The 13,846-nt window shown below is 52.8% G+C and overlaps 1 long non-coding RNA gene across 1 annotated transcript in view; it reads left to right on the forward strand.

The window, feature by feature from the left end:
• The window catches only part of LOC125626202 (uncharacterized), a 133,197-nt gene extending 120,420 nt beyond the window's left edge, over window positions 1-12,777 (forward strand). The window contains exon 3 of the long non-coding RNA XR_012665925.1: window positions 12,509-12,777. This is a non-coding gene — a long non-coding RNA (uncharacterized LOC125626202). The remainder of the gene's footprint in view (window positions 1-12,508) is intronic.
• The last annotated feature ends 1,069 nt before the right edge of the window (window positions 12,778-13,846 follow it).

Consider the following 13,846-nt stretch of genomic DNA (forward strand, 5'->3'; position numbering starts at 1 on the left):
TTTTACCTTTTCTTGTAACCATTTCTGTCTTTAATACCTTATTACTTGTAGTCCCTTCAAATCTATCTTTTATAATTGATACATTTGTTTTATTGTTTTATCTAAACCAGGGTGCTTGCATTGAAGTGTTTGGGAAACTCCATTTAGGATAACAGGATTTGTGCATATCGTTTTCTATTAATAAAACGGTGGACTTTCTATGGGTTTGTATTGTCCAGGAGAGGGTTTAATGCAAGATGCACATTTCTGGGGAAAGTCTGGGCCTGGGAGTTTGCCAGTGTCACTCTGCAGTGTAATTCAAGAGTGGCTGGCTGCAGGAGGGTCACCAACACTATATTTAAAAAATAAGGGACATAATAATGATAGTAATACTAAGCAGCACTCACCTACATTTGCTGGGGAATTTCTTGCTGCTGTTTGCAACACTCAGCAGCTCCCGATCTTGAGATGAAAAATAAGGGACATCCCTTGTAATAACGGACTGTTGGCAAGCCTAGGCTGCAGCACTCATGTACTGTACATGGGAGTAACTTATATGCGGGAGGCTGGGTGTGGGCAGGCCAGGAGTGGTTGCTCTCACAGCGAAGCCATGTAAAAGGCTCCCCAGGTTGGAGAACTGAGGGGACACAGCTGTTCACAGTCCAGACTGTACCCTGGGGAATGTCACAGGCTGGTACTGGGGAAACACCACCAGTTGTGTCAAGGTGAGCTGTAGGCTGTGATAAGTGGGGAACACTGGTCGTTACATGGGCCATAGTCAGCCCAGCTCAGTTCCTGGGGGGCAGACAGATCACTCTGAGGCCAGGCTGCCACCTCTGGCAACTGGAGCAGGGCCATGCACTCCATGTTGTAGCCGTGAAATTGACAAGAAAGCCAAGCAACTAAAGCCTGGTTGCCCCTGGCTCCCCACTGCTAGCTGGGCTGCAGTGGCTATAAGTCGACCTAACATAAGTTGACTTAAGTCTGTTGTGCAGACATGCCTGTAGAATGTCCACACAGGGCAGCTCAGTTGGTGTGAAAGCGAAGTCAGTGGTTTGGTTCCATTTCTTTTTTCAGGCCAGTCCTTAGTGTGAGTTTTCAAATACCCAAAGAGGTGGGCGTCTCGGAGACCCTCCCAGCTGGTTCCATCACACCCTTACATTATTGTGGGGAGAGGTAGATCTGCTGGAGGGTAGGGATAGGGTCCAGAGTGACCAAGACAAATTGGAGGATTGGGCCAAAAGAAATCTGATGAGGTTCAGCAAGGACAAGTGCAGAGTCCTGCATTTAGGACAGAAGAATCCCATGCACTGCTACAGGCTGGGGACCGACTGGCTAAGCAGCAGTTCTGCAGAAAAGGACCTAAGGGTTACAGTGGACAAGAAGCTGGATATGAGTCAGCAGTGTGCCCTTGTTGCCAAGAAGGCCAATGGCATTTTGGAGGGTGTATAAGTAGGGGCATTGCCAGCAGATCGAGGGACGTGATCGTTCCCCTCTATTCGACACTGGTGAGGCCTCATCTGGAGTACTGTGTCCAGTTTTGGGCCCCACACTACAAGAAGGATGTGGAAAAATTGGAAAGACTCCAGCAGAGGGCAACAAAAAAGATTAGAGGACTGGAACACATGACTTATGAGGAGAGGCTGAGGGAACTGTGATTGTTTAGCCTGCGGAAGAGAAGAATGAGGGGGGATTTGATAGCTGCTTTCAACTACCTGAAAGGGGGTTCCAAAGAGGATGGCTCTAGACTCTTCTCAGTGGTAGCAGATGACAGAACGAGGAGTAATGGTCTCAAGTTGCAGTGGGGAAGGTTTAGGTTGGATATTAGGAAAAACTTTTTCACAAGGAGGGTGGTGAAACACTGGAATGCGTTGCCTAGGGAGGTGGTGGAATCTCCTTCCTTAGAAGTTTTTAAGGTCAGGCTTGACAAAGCCCTGGCTGGGATGATTTAGTTGGGGATTGGTCCTGTTTTGAGCAGGGGGTTGGACTAGATGACCTCCTGAGGTCCCTTCCAACCCTGATATTCTATTCTAAAACCTGAGATGACAAAGGAAAAGCCAATTGCCAGGACACTGAAACCTAGCAACCACCAACCCAGAGGGAGATGGCATTCCCCACCTCTCAGCAGGGAAACGGACCAAAGACCCCAGCTAGAGAGCAAACGATGGGGAAGTGCAAGGGCAGCAGGTTTGTATAATTTTTGCTGGTGCCCAGAATAGGTTCAAATCCTGCCTCCCCCCATACCTGCCTAAGGCTCTGGGAGGAAGTTTGGGTGCGGGAGGGGTACGGACTCTGGGAGGGAGTTTGGGTGCTGGGTGCAGGCTCTGGGCTGGGGCAGGGGGTTAGGGTGCAAGAGGGGGTGATGGGTGTGGCGTCTACCCGAAAGCGACCCACACACCCCTTTGGCAGTGGCTCCTAGGGAGCTGTGGAGTCGGTGCTCGGGGTGGGGACAATGTGAAGAAACACCCCCGACCCTGGGCTGCAGGGACATGTGGGCTGCTTCCGGGAGTGGTGCAGAGCAAGGGCGGGCAGGAAGCCGCCTTCGCCCCACTATGCTGCCGGTGGTGGCAGCAGCAGCCGGGGACCCCCGAGCCCTTTTAAATCGCACTGGGGTGGCAGATGGGGCCGGGAGATGCTCCGGGGGAGGCACACAGGGGTGGCAGGTGAGGCCGGGGGAGAGGCCCGGCCCTGAACGTTAGTCGAGTTGGGCCCCTGGGCCCTGAATATTCCTGGAGCACAGGCCCCACAGCCCATATATCTCGCTGTTCCTGGGAAGGTGTGAGTGTGGGGATAGGAGCTGGCTGCTGGAAAGTGTCTGGGCTCTCATCTGGGAACTGACTGAGATGGGACGGAGAGAGACAGACAGAGCTAGAACCTGGGCTTCACTACAGATCAGCTGGGCTCTGAGCTGACCACAATGGTCCATGCTTTAACCTTCCTGTCTCTGTGCTACCCTACGGCCTCCCGCTGCTGTGTTCCAACTGACTAATAAACACAAACACTGTGTCACTGCAAATACTGGGTGAAGTGTGTTAGTCTCTGCTGGTGGCCATGTCTCTCCCAGGAGTCTGTCTCAGCTGGACTTGCTGCGCAGAGCTCACGGTGTGAAGCAGGAGTGCTGGAGCCCAGAGGTTTGGTCTCGGAGGTGGTTGGTCCAAGAAGCGATAGTGATCAATGGCTCCTTGTCTAGTTGGCAGCCGGTGTCAAGTGGAGTGCCCCAGGGGTCGGTCCTGGGGCCGGTTTTGTACAATATCTTCATAAATGATCTGGAGGATGGTGTGGATTGCACTCTCAGCAAATTTGCGGATGATACTAAACTGGGAGGAGTGGTAGATACGCTGGAGGGCAGGGATAGGATACAGAGGGACCTAGACAAATTGGAGGATTGGGCCAAAAGAAATCTGATGAGGTTCAATAAGGATAAGTGCAGGGTCCTGCACTTAGGACGGAAGAACCCAATGCACTGCTACAGACTAGGGACCGAATGGCTAGGCAGCAGTTCTGCGGAAAAGGACCTAGGGGTGACAGTGGACGAGAAGCTGGATATGAGTCAGCAGTGTGCCCTTGTTGCCAAGAAGGCCAATGGCATTTTGGGATGTATAAGTAGGGGCATAGCGAGCAGATCGAGGGACGTGATCATCCCCCTCTATTCGACATTGGTGAGGCCTCATCTGGAGTACTGTGTCCAGTTTTGGGCCCCACACTACAAGAAGGATGTGGATAAATTGGAAAGAGTCCAGCGAAGGGCAACAAAAATGATTAGGGGTCTGGAACACATGACTTATGAGGAGAGGCTGAAGGAACTGGGAATGTTTAGTCTACGGAAGAGAAGAATGAGGGGGGATTTGATAGCTGCTTTCAACTACCTGAGAGGTGGTTCCAGAGAGGATGGTTCTAGACTATTCTCAGTGGTGGAAGAGGACAGGACAAGGAGTAATGGTCTCAAGTTGCAGCGGGGGAGGTTTAGGTTGGATATTAGGAAAAACTTTTTCACTAGGAGGGTGGTGAAACACTGGAATGTGTTGCCTAGGGAGGTGGTGGAATCTCCTTCCTTAGAAGTTTTTAAGGTCAAGCTTGACAAAGCCCTGGCTGGGATGATTTAATTGGGGATGGGTCCTGCTTTTGAGCAGAGGGTTGGACTAGATGACCTCCTGAGGTCCCTTCCAACCCTGATATTCTATGATTCTATGATTAAGCAGGTTCCAGACCCAGCGAGGGTTCCATGATGGTCCAAGAGCAACAGAGGCAGCAGAAGAGGAGGTGCCCCAGAAGTGGGATTCAGGGAAACCCAAAGTGGGGGGAGCAGCCAATCCTGGTAGACCCCTGCTGAGGTATTGCAAGGATTGGAGGTGCAACCTTGGTGGAAAAACAGGGCGTAAGTAGGGAGGATGCCCAAAGCTTGATGAAAGTTTTGCCCAGGACAGAGGATCTAACTCATCCCCCCTTGCCAAGAAGGCAGCCTGGAGCTCAGGCCTGGAGAGTGAACTAAGCGACTGACCTTTCAGAGGAAAGCAGTCACAGCCAGCTCCTTGGAGGGCCAGGGGGTGGTGACAGATGGGCTCCCCCTCCAGGTACCAGTACACATGTCCTGCTGTACTCTCCTGGAATCAGACTCCTCTGACCCGCAGTGGGAGTGGAAGGTGGTGGGTAATGGGAAGACATTCATGGGGTGGAGAGATTCTAGGACAGAGAGACACCTTGTCAGACCCTGTGTGGTGCAACCCCACCAGATGCTGCAGGGCTGCGTGGCCTGGCTTAAGGTTCTAAATGTGAAGCCATTCAACCTGCAGATGGCTCAGATCCAGGGGCAGACCCAGGAGAGATCAGGGTGGCTGGTATTTGGGGTTCTTCAGGATATCATCTGTGACATTCTTTTGGGAAATAATTGTATCACTGTAAGACAAGATTCAATCCCTGTTTCTGTACCAGCCAAGGCTTTGAACCACACTCAGAATGAATGTGTCAGTGCAAATGCAAATAGCTTGGCTGGTAGGGAGAATGAGGGGTGGTCGCCCCTCTTGCTTGCAACACAAAGGAAAGGCTGTTATGCTCAGGACACCTTTTTGTCTACAAGCAGACACCTGGATCTGTGTGGGGCAGAGGAATGGCTCCTACCCATCTCCTCATGGAAGATGTTCCCTCCCCACTCTAAACTCTGGGGTACAGATGTGGGGACCCGCATGAAAGACCCCCTAAGCTTATTTTTACCAGCTTAGGTTAAAAACTTCCCCAAGGCACAAATTTTTTCTTGTCCTTTGATGGGTTCTGCTGCCACCACCAAGTGAGTTAGACAAAGATTCAGGAAAAGGACCACTTGGAGTTCCTGTTTCCCTAAAATATCCCCCCAAACCCCTTCATCCCCTTTCCTGGGGAGGCTTGAGAATAGTTGACCAACCAAATAGGTAAACCAGGTGAGCACAGACCAGCCACTTGGGTTTTTAGGACACTAAAAACCAATCAGATTCTTAAAAAACAACTTTATTATAAAGAAAAAAAAGTAAAAGAAACACCTCTGTAAAATCAGGGTGGAAGGTAATTTTTCAGGGTAATAAGATTTAAAACATAGAGGATTCCCCTCTAAGCAAAACTTCAAAGTTACAAAAAACAGGGATAAACCTCCCTCTTAGCACAGGGAAAATTCACAAGCTAAAACAAAAGATACTCTAACGCATTTCCTTGCTATTACTTACTATTTCTGAAAGTTTAGATGTATCATTCAGTAGGAGCTGGATTACTTGCTTAATCTCTCTGTCTCCAGAGAGAACACCCAAGCCCAAAACAAGAACCTTCCCCCACAGATTTCAAAGTATCTTCTCCCCTTATTGGTTCTTTTGGTCAGGTGCCAACCAGGTTATCTGATCTTCTTAACCCTTTACAGGTAAAGGAGGGATTTTATGCTACCCTTAGCTGTAGGTTTATGACAGGAGATGTGAGTCACATGGGCTCAGGCATAATCTACCCTGGAGATGAGGGCAACTGGCTAACCCCCAAAGGGAAATGGGGTCCTGGCATGTGTCACGGAGTCCCCGGGCGATGCTCTGGAACTGCTCCCTGCGAAGCCAGTCAGGACTCTGGGGAAGTCTCCATTCTGTAAGCAGACTGTCTTCAGGACACACAGCTCACACAACTTCCACCTTCCTGGGTCTGACCTCGGAGCATTCAGCATCCTCTGCTCCTCTGTGCGCTGCCCACAGTGAGTCCGCCCAGGCGGGGTCCTGGGGAAGCCAGAGGGTCCTACACCCCAACTTTGCAGTCAGACGTGACTCTCAGCCAGCCAGTAAAACAGAAGGTTTATTAGATGACAGGAACATGGTCTAAAACAGAGCTTGTAGGTGCAGAGAACAGGACCCCTCAGCTGGGTCCATTTTGGGGGGCAGTGAGCCAGACAACCATGTCTGCACTTCACTCCATGTCCCCAGCCAGCCCCAAACTGAAACTCTCTCCAGCCCCTCCTCCTCTGGGCTTTGTCCCTTTCCAGGCCAGGAGGTCACCTGATTCCTTTGTTCTCCAACCCTTTAGCTCTCACCTTGCAGGGGGGAAGGGCCAGGCCATCAGTTGCCAGGAAACAGGATGTTGGCCATTCTCTGTGTCCAGACCCCTGCAAACACCTGCCCTCTAGGGCTCTGCAACGATCATACACCCTTATCCCACCACCTAGATACTTAAGAACTGCCTAAGGGAAACCAAGGCAACCCCACAATATTCAGAGGAAACATTAAGAACAGTCCCGCTTCGTCACATCTCTCCCCCCTTCGAGACCGAACTGAGCAGGGTCACTTTAGCCTGTGACCTGGGGAAGTTTGAACCCACCAGCGTTCCCATGGATGCCCCAGCATCTCTCCCATTCCTTGGTGGGAGTTACACCAGACCCTTCCAGTTTTACACCCTTCCAGTTTCACGACCTCCCTTAGGTTGGGCGTGGTCGATAGCACTCGCATGCTGCATGTGGGAAGGTTTATGCAGCCCGCGCCCTTTTGCCATCCCCAAACCCCCGGGAGTCAAACTGGGATCGGGTCTTCTCCCAGCGCTCCAGTCTGGTTAAGAGCCCTCATCTTGACCTGGGCCACATAATGTTCACTTACAGAATTAGCATGGAGACAATCCTTTCTCAACAACCTTGTCTCCCCAACAAGCTGGCTAAACACAGCCACTTGGTTATAGGACTGTTTAACTTAACAGCTTTCACTCCATCTGAGACCTTCTCAAAGCTATTCACACTGGATCTTTCAACAGGAAAGTCAGTGGCTTCATTCACAACAGAAAATTTCTGGCTGTTCGGAACTGAAACTTTCTTGATTAAAACACTTTCACACACCTTCAGTTGCAGTAAACTGCTTGCAAAGACTCCATGAGGATTCCTTTCCCTAGGGGCTTTTCTGTGCAACAATTCACCCCTCACAGAAATTCTGCTCTTACCCTCTTCACCTAGGGCTTGCTCTAGAGGAACACTTTCCTGAGCAACAACAGCCTCTTTCTGGATCTCACTTACATCCAGAATTACCTCTGGCCCATCAGGTGGATTCCTACACAATCCCCTTTCAGGCAAACTTACAGACTTCCTAGATAAAAGGTTAGAAGCATTCTCCTTCCCTTCGCCACACACAAATTCAGGAATCTTTTCCTTCTTGCTACAGGTTTCCACACCCTCAGCAGGTAACACAATCAAATCACCTTTCTGCTCTCCTTGTGCCCTGGCTAGGATCTCACACTGATTAGACAGAGTTGCTACACCCTTTCCTAACAACACACTAGCAACGGGCAAAAGACAAGCACCAGAATTGTCTGAGCTCTGGGATTTTGCATAGACACTAACTGGATGCGACCTAGTTACAGTGCCATTCTCCCAAGCAGACACAAACTTAGGACCATTCCCTTCCTGGGCTTTAGTTGAATCCAGAACCAACTCTGAGACAACTGCACTATTCTCAGCCATCACAGGCTGAAAGGCCCCTTCTGTCTGCTCCACAGACAAAGACGAACCGGACACACTTTCTCCTTTACCAGACACACAGCTTGGGGTCTCATTCCTCTGGTCCCAGCACACAGGGCTGTTCACAGACAACTGCTTGGAGACCAGGGTAGCTCCCTCCATAGGCAAGTCCATACCCCTGACAGACACAGGCACATTTCCTTCACTGTCACAATTCTCCACCCAGGTAACAGGTAAGGTACAGGGACACTCATCTTCCACTATGCTCGCCTTTCCAAACTACTGACTAGACACAGCCATCAGCACACAAGGCTGCCTAGGCTCATCCAAACTTTCCTTACCAAGCACCTTGCCACTCCCAACAGATACCCTGCCCTGCCTGTGTCTCCCCCGACTCAGCTGGGGTCTCAGCTCCCACTGTGCTCAGCGCTGCCCTTGCTGTCCCAGTGCGGGTAGGCAGCGAGCTCGAGCTCGCTGCTTTCCTCACTGCATCAGAGCCACCCTGAGCCCCCTCTCCAGTGTGCAAGGGGGCGGGGAGCATCTATCTGTCCCACCCAGCCCCAGGGGTCTGGTTACAGGCAGGTATGTAGCCTAAGCCTAGCAGCTCCTCCCCGCTGCCAGCCAGGTCATTTTCACTGACCATTTCCTTCTCCGCCAATTGGTTCTCTGGATTCAAATTCAGACCCTTGACCGTTACAGGAGCAGGGCCTGGATCCTGTCCCAAAGAGACATAGTCACCCCCCAACAGGGTCTCACAGCCGATATCCTGGAGAACCCCAATGACTAGCCAGCCCCACCCCTCCTGGGTCTGCACAGGGATCTGGGCCATAGGCAGGGCGAGGAGCTTCATCTTTGGGACCCTCACCCAGCTCACACAGCCCCTCAGCGTCTGAGGCTGCACCACCAGGGGCCTGACAACAGTTCTCTCTGTCCCAGGATCTCGCCACCCCAGGAATGTCTCTCCATTGACCATCACCTTCCGCTCCCACTGGGGGTCCAAGGGGCCTGAGCCCAGGAGACTCCACGCGGACATATAGGCTGGGACCAGGAGTGGGAGCCTGTCCACCTCCCCACCCATCTGGCTGACGGAATCTATGGCCTGGGGACCCAGCAAAGGAGCTAGACACCGGGGCTTTTCCACAGGATCCCCCTGGTTCAAATCGCCAGCCTGCTGAAAGGCAGTGAGGTGGACATCCACATCCCCTCGTCCTTAACCAGGGGCAGCAATTTAGTACGGGGTCTATCCCCACTCACCCCTGGGAGGTCCCCTATCCCTCTCTGCTCCACCATCGCCAGTTCATGGTGCTGCTGCTTCTGCAGCTCTTTCCTGGACTCTCGCTGTCTCTCACAGTCTGCTTGCTCTCTCGGACTCAGCTCCAATCCCGTCCGTCTCCGATCCCCAGATGGGGAACCTGATCGTGAAGACCCTTGTCTGGTCGGGGACAGGAGTCTTGGTGAGGCCTGGCTCCCACTCCAGCTGCTCCCAGATCCTGCTATAGCTCCATCAGGGGTCAGGAATCTGTTCCTTAGAGTGGTCATCCTCCTCCAGCTGCACGATTAACTGTGCTTTGGTGAACTTTCCAATGCTCAACACTCTCTTCTTGCACAGGGTTACAATGTCCTTCTTAAGGAGATGGTGACAGGCCATCACTCTGCTCTTCCCAAGTTGTTGTGGACTCACAGGCCTGTGTGCTCTCAGCTCCCCATGGTTTCCAGGGAGAACTCCTAGTGTGCCAGCCATTCTCAAGGTCACCACCTCTTTGCCAGGGTCGAGCTGCAGACTCCTCCACCCCTGGGACCGCTCGTTGCAATCCCCAGGGGAACCCTGTTACTGCAAAAGTCCTTCTCTCTCCCAGGGCCAAGCTGCAGGCTCCTCCACCCCTGAGACTGCTCACCGCAGTCCCTGGGGGACCCCATTACTGGACAGTCCCTCTTGCTGGTCACACACTCCCAGTAGTTAACCGCCCCTGAAACAGCTCCTCTCTGAGACTTCAGCACGCCTGGTCCTCGTCAATCCCCCTTCATTTTACTGCTCCCCAGTCACTTACTGCAGGAAGCACCACCCACGGGGTGCAGTACATCCCACCGCTGCCACCAGTTGTCACGGAGTCCCCGGGCGATGCTCTGGAACTGCTCCCTACGAAGCCAGTCAGGACTCTGGGGAAGTCTCCTTTCTGTGAGCAGACTGTCTGCAGGATACACAGCTCATACAACTTCCACCTTCCTGGGTCTGACCTCGGAGCATTCAGCATCCTTCGCCCCTCCATATGCTTCCCACAGCGAGTCCGCCCAGGCAGGCTCCTGGGGAAGCCAGAGGGTCCTAAACCCCAACTCCGCAGTCAGACGTGACTCTCAGCCAGCCAGTAAAACAGAAGGTTTATTAGATGACAGGAACATGGTCTAAAACAGAGCTTGTAGGTGCAGAGAACAGGACCACTCAGCCGGGTCCATTTTGGGGGGCAGTGAGCCAGACAACCCCATCTACACTTCACTCCATGTCCCAGCCAGCCTCAAACTGAAACTCTCTCCAGCCCCTCCTCCTCTGGGCTTTGTTCCTTTCCGGGGCCAGGAGGTCACCTGATTCCTTTGTTCTCCAACCCTTTAGCTCTCACCTTGCAGGGGGGAAGGGTCCAGGCCATCAGTTGCCAGGAAACAGGGTGTTGGCCATTCTCTGTGTCCAGACTCCTGCATGCACCTGCCCTCTAGGGGTCTGCAGTGATCATACACTCTTATCCCACCTCCTAGATACTTAAGCACTGCATAGGGGAAACTGAGGCACCCCCACAATATTTCAGAGGAAACATTAAGAACAGTCCCGCTTCGTCACAGCATGTGCAGAGCCCTGGGTGGGGACACCATTGCAGAGGGGGCCTGCCAATGTAGAAGTGCACCTTGCACCCCTGCCTCACCAGTCCTTGGGACAGCAGAGCCCCAAAGATACGGCTGGTTAAGATCAAATTTGCAGGGGGACAAACCTACACTGATCCCCTGCCAACTGCTAAGGGGGCAAACTTCCTACTCCAGCTACGGGGTCAGGACACCCAGGCTGCAGCCAAGAGGTCTGACACATAGAGGAATATGGGTCACTGCCCTCCTCACTCCCTGGCAGATGAGGGAGAGGAGGGAGTTGCAGGACCCCAGCATAGTTTCAAACCCAAAGGTTTTGGAGTGACAAAAGGGAGAAGGGCCACTTGAAAATGCCTCACATGCACCCTGTGAGTGCCATCAAACTGCCCACACCGAAGCGGGGATGGGGAACTGCTCTGAGCTGTGCACTGGAAACCCGATGTTTGGTTGGTTAGGAACTGGGCTGGAAGAATTGTTGGAGTGCCTGGGAGTTCAGCTCCCCAGGGGATGGGAAAGACATTGGCCATCTCTGGATAACAGTTGTGGGTTGAATTTCCCCAGGTCACTGGTTGAAGTGACCCTGCTGAGTTTGGTCTCGAAGGGGGCAAAGACGTGATGAAGTGGGAATTTTTTGTAATATTTTTATAACCCCTATGTGTGCCTCAGTTTCCCCTGTGTGCCACATGGTTACCAGTGTGTGGCGGGGAGGGATTAAATGTGCTCTCAGGGCAGGCTAAGAGACATAGGGGTGAATGTGACCTAGCTGTCTGAGCCTCAATGGGTCACTAAGAAAAGGACCGGTGAAGGCTGCCCCCATGTCGGTGGGACATGGACACCTAGCGACACAAGACCCAGAGGGAGGGGAATTTCCCCACCTCTCAGCAGGGAAGTTGAGCAAAGACCCCAGCCTGTGGACTAAGTAGGCGTAAGGGGTGAGGTGCGGGGGGGATAAGAACGGGCTGCTGGAAGGAGTCTGGGCTCTCTGATGTGGGAATCATAGAATCATAGAATATCAGGGTTGGAAGGGATCTCAGGAGGTCATCTAATTCAACCCCCTGCTCAATGCAGGACCAATCCCCAACTAAATCATCCCAGCCAAGGCTTTGTCAAGCCTGACCTTGAAAACCTCAAAGAAAGGAGATTCCACCACCTCCCTAGGTATCGCATTCCAGTGCTTCACCACCCTCCTAGTGAAAAAGTTTTCCCTAATATCCAACCTAAACCTTCCCCACTGCAACTTGAGACCATTACTCCTTGTTCTGTCATCTGCTACCACTGAGAACAGTCTAGATCCATCCTCTTTGGAACCCCCTTTCAGGTAGTTGAAAGCAGCTATCAAATCCCTCCTCATTCTTCTCTTCTGCAGACTAAACAAACCCAGTTTCCTCAGCCTCTCCTCATAAGTCATGTGTTCCAGTCCCCTAATCATTTTTGTTGCCCTCCGCTGGACTCTTTCCAATTTATCCACATCCTTCTTGAAGTGTGGGGCCCAAAACTGGACACAGTACTCCAGATGAGGCCTCACCAATGTATCCCCCCTCATTCTTCTCTTCCGCAGACTAAACAATCCCAGTTCCCTCAGCCTCTCCTCATAAGTCATGTGCTCCAGCCCCCTAATAATTTTTGCTGGAACTGAGGAAGAAGGTGAGAATAAGAGACAGATGGAGCCTGAACCTGGGGTTCACTACAGTGTGGCTGGGCTCTGGTCCAACCAGACTGATCCATACTTAACCTTCCTGTCTCTGTGCTAAGCTAGGGACTCCTGCTGCTGTGTTCCAGCTGACTAGTAAACCTGGCTGTTTTGACAACCCTGCTTGAGTGTCACTGGGAATGCTGGGTGAGGTGCATCAATCCCTGCAGAGTGGACAAGCCTCTCATGTTGTGAAGCGGGAGTGCTGGAGTCCCAGCAGTTCAATCTAGGAGGCAGTGCGGCCACGTAGCCAACCCTGAAGGGAAGGTAAGACTTCTTGGGGGGTCTGGCCTGGCAAAGGGGTCCCTCCAACCAAGAGGCAGGTCTAAGGCTGGGAGTGTAGCAGCAATCCTGTGAACTTGCTTTGCTTCCATCAAGCCCCCTGATGTGTACAGTACCTCATGGCTGCAGGGTCCTGTGGAGATTTAGGAATCTTTCACTCCTCAATATTTCCTCCATCCTTTCACTGGTGCTGCACTCAGACTTACCGGATGGTAACTCCAGGATGGCTCTGCCATGTGCTGTGGAGCTGAGCTAGGCTAAAGTCCTCCAGTTCTCTGAACCCGCTATGGATTTCCAGGATTTTCAGAGGGGTCGGTGATGCCTTTAACAAACTAAGAAGCAGATCCTCTGCTGAGCCACTGAGCTGTACACATTCACCCTGTCCACCTAGTCTTTACTTCACCTTCTGCCTCTTCTGTGCAGATGTGGAGTTTTCTTTCCTGCTAGATGGAGAGTGAAAGGATAAGAGGCACTGGGGAGCCTCCATGTGTTCTCTTGCCTGTCTTTTTTATTGAAGATCCTTCGGATCCCATTTAGCCCCTCTGCTGCCCTCAGCTCCCCATTCCCTCTGCTGTCCTCGGCTCCCCATTCCCTCTGCTCCCCTCAGCTCCCTGGGCCCTCTGCTTCCTTCGGCTCCCTGTGCCCTCTGCTGCCCTCGGCACCCCGGGCCCTCTGCGGCCCTCGGCTTCCCATGCCCTCTGCTTCCCTCAGCTCCCCATTCCCTCTGCTGCCCTCGGCTCCCCGTGCCCTCTGCTGCCCTCAGCTCCCCATTCCCTCTGCTCCTTATTCCCTCTGCTGCCTTCTGCTTCCCGGACCCTCTGCTGCCCTCTGCTCCCCGTGCCCTCTGCTCCCCTCGGCTCCTCGGGCCCTCTGCTGCCCTCAGCTCCCCAGGCCCTTTGCAGCCCTCTGCTCCCCAAGCCCTCTGCTGCCGTCTGCTCCCCAGGCCCTTTGCAGCCCTCTGCTCCCCATTCCCTTTGCTGCCCTCGGCTCCCTGTGCCCTCTGCTCCCCTCTGCTCCCCATTCCCTCTGCTCCCCTCGTCTCCCCGGACCCTCTGCTGCGCTTGGCTCCCCGGGCCCTTTGCAGCCCTCTGCTCCCCATTCCCTCTGCTCCCCTCAGC

Source organism: Caretta caretta, chromosome 24, assembly GCF_965140235.1.
Source record: "Caretta caretta isolate rCarCar2 chromosome 24, rCarCar1.hap1, whole genome shotgun sequence".
NCBI classification, from domain to species: Eukaryota; Metazoa; Chordata; order Testudines; family Cheloniidae; genus Caretta; species Caretta caretta.